The sequence below is a fragment of the Bos indicus x Bos taurus genome, chromosome 5 (genome assembly GCF_003369695.1).
Source record: "Bos indicus x Bos taurus breed Angus x Brahman F1 hybrid chromosome 5, Bos_hybrid_MaternalHap_v2.0, whole genome shotgun sequence".
Taxonomy (NCBI): Eukaryota; Metazoa; Chordata; class Mammalia; order Artiodactyla; family Bovidae; genus Bos; species Bos indicus x Bos taurus.
The window spans coordinates 54,938,398-54,941,674 of record NC_040080.1 but is presented as its reverse complement, the minus strand read 5'-3'; the positions used below and the strand labels follow the sequence as shown (position 1 = coordinate 54,941,674).

At 37.1% G+C, this 3,277-nt stretch overlaps 1 pseudogene; it reads left to right on the top strand.

The window, feature by feature from the left end:
- Positions 1–2,657: 2,657 nt before the first annotated feature.
- Positions 2,658–2,992, top strand: LOC113893660 (annotated as a pseudogene).
- Positions 2,993–3,277: the final 285 nt, after the last annotated feature.

The window sequence follows — 3,277 nt, the reverse complement described above, 5'->3', positions numbered from 1 at the left end:
CGGACATGACTGAAGCGACTTAGCACTCATACAGCCATCACCACAATTATGATATAGAATACTTATCAACCCCTCCCCCCAGATTTTTCTTGTCCTCCTTTATAGCCAGTCCCTTCCCCCAGTCCCCAACCCTGGACACCTGTTGATCTGATCTCTGACACTATCATTTTGCCTATTCTGGTATTTCATATAAATTGAATCTTACAGTTTGTAGTATTTTGTGTCTGGATTCTTTCAGTTAGCATAATGCTTTTCAGATTTATCCATGTTGAATGAATGTGTATGAATAATTTGTTCCTTTTTCTTTTGAGTAAAATTCCATTGCATGGCTATATAGCAAACTGTTTACTTATTCATGAGTTGATAGAAATTTGGGTTTTTCCAGTTTGGAGCTATTATGAATAAAGCTGCTATGGTCATTTTCATACAAGTGTTTATTTGAACATGTTTTCATTTCTCTCAGGCAACTACCTAGGAGTGAAATGGTTGGGTCATAACAGGAGGTACACATGTTCAGTTTTATAAGAAACTAACAAGTTATTTTCCAAATGGCTATACCATTTTACATTCCCACCAGCAACTTATGAAAGTTCCAATCACTGCATACCCTTGCTGACACTTGGTAATTATCAATCTTTTTAATTACAGTCATTCTAGTATGTGTGTAGACGTAGCTCATCGTGGTTTTTAATTTGCATTTCCCCAATGACAATGATACTGATGAGCAACATTTCATATGTTTATCATTCATATATTTTCTTTAGTGTTATTTTATCATTTTCTTCTTATTATAAAGAAAGTCAAAGCAGCATTTATATCATCATAGTTCCTTCTATGTGACAATATACCAAGGGAAGAGAGAGAAAACCAACTCTTTTTCAATACTCCATTCTGGAATGTGTGGTCTCAGTTGATCCAGAACAGCCAAGGAGTCAGGTAGTTGATAAACTTTACAGATAAGAAAATGAACCAATAGGTAAGCCATTATTCAAATTCCTGTAGCTATTACAAGGTGAAAGATTTTCAAAGTTTATGCTCTTGCCGTGCCCTCTGCTACTTCTTAAGTAAGTAAGAAGTAAGGCTTTGAAATTTAACTTTCCTAACTCATATTAAATTCTATGACTCTTGGACTTTTTCTGCTAGATTTTAACTTTTGTCAGCTCAGCTTTTTAAAAGAGCTAAACTTGGGACTTTCCTGGTGGTCCAGCAGTTAAGACTCTGCTTCCAATGCAGGTGAGGCGGGTTCTATCCCTGAGATCCCTAGCCAGGAAACTAAGGTCCCACATGCCGCATGGTGGGGCCAAAAAATTTTTTAAAATTTTAAAAAATAGCACAGGGAACTATGGTCAATATCTTGTAATAACCTATAATGGAAAATAATTTTTAAATAACGTGTGTATATGTATAACTGAATCACCTTGCTGTGTACCTAAAATATTGTAAGTCAACTATACTTCAATAAAATACATATATTAAGAAAAAAAAAGTGCTAAACTATTCTGGAATCGGAGCAACAGACTTTGGACAAGAGGTAATTCTGTTTAAAATATAATTTTTAAAGGCCACAAACAGCCAGTTTTTAAATGCATGCTTAAGGTTTTTTGTTTTTCTGTTATCAACATTTAAGAAGATTTATTTTACTGAGATTAGGTGTTAATAAAATATTCTTACCTGTTTTCAAAGTAACTTTTATTTCTAATTGTGACATTTCTTCTGGACAAGGGAGGAAAGTATATATTAAACAGTATTATATGATAAAATGCCAGCCTATAATTTTTTTAAGGTTTAATGCTTTTTAAACTAGATAACACACATTATAAAAAAGAAATTCAGAATATCAAAAAGTATATAGTGAAAAGTAAGTCTCACATCTTTGGTATCCAGTCCCCAGTTTTCTCCAGAGACACTCATTTTTAACAATTTCCTATATATCCTTCCAGGATATTCCATGCATATGTAAGCACATGTATTTAATATATTCTTTAAAATACAAATTGAATTATCATATATACACTAGATCTTGCATTTTCTATTTTATAATGTAACTTAGAGTTCCATATTGATATTTTAAAAACGCCTCATTGTAATGCCTACATAACAGTCCATTAAAGAATATGCCACAGAAATTCCCTGGCACTCCAGTGGTTAGACCTCAGCATTTTCACTGCGGTGGGTCTGGGTTAATTCCTGGTCTGGGATCTTGCCTGGAAAACTCCAGGCATAGAGGAACCTGGTGGGCTATAGCCCACAGGGTCAAAAGAAGTTGGACATGACTGAGCACACACCACTGCATCACTGCCCTGGGAACAAAGATCCAGGAAGCCACGTGGTGTGGCAAAAACAAAAGAATATGTCACAGAAACTATTACATATATTGTGCAAAGCCTAAAATATTTACTACCTGGCCTTTTACAGAGGAAGTTTTTTGGGTTCTCTTTTTGTTGCTAATTCTTAACTTAATAGTGAGTAATTAGAGAACATGGTCTCAGGATTACAAAAAACATATTTAAAGCCCTTTGAGATACTGTACTTAGAAATTTAAAATATACATTGCTCCAGGGTAAAAAAGAAATAATAATGAAAAGTTAATAAATACTTGGAACAGAATGATAGTGAAAACCCTCTACATCAAAACTTGCTGAATGGGGACCCAGGTCGAAGATGGCGGCGGCAGCTGGATCTCGGGTTTCTGGGCTGCTGGGTCGTTCCGGGCTGGAGCTGAGTCGGTGTATGTCCAGTGGCACCCATGGCGAGGAGGGCTCGGCTCGCATGTGGAAGGCCCTCACCTACTTCGTGGCGCTCCCCGGGGTGGGAGTGAGTATGCTGAATGTCTTCCTGAAGTCGCACCACGGAGAGGAGGAGAGACCCGAGTTCGTGGCCTACCCCCATCTCCGCATCAGATCCAAGCCCTTTCCCTGGGGAGATGGTAACCATACCCTATTCCATAACCCTCATGTGAATCCACTTCCAACCGGCTATGAAGACGAATAAAGAGAACCTGGACCACTACCCAGTGGGGACCACAGGACTGTTTGGACCATTACTCTACACGCATGGACCGGAAAAGTACACGGGACCTTAAGCTCACCACCTTGTATCCATTGATGACCATTACACTTGAGGACCATTATACTGATCTTCCATCCTTTTGCTTATAGCAGGAGGAGATGGCTTAAATAAATAATTTAGTCATAAAAAAAAAAAACTTGCTGAATAGAAAAAAACAAACAAAACTTGTAGGATAAAGCAAATACTTTTATCTTTTTATGCTCATGTT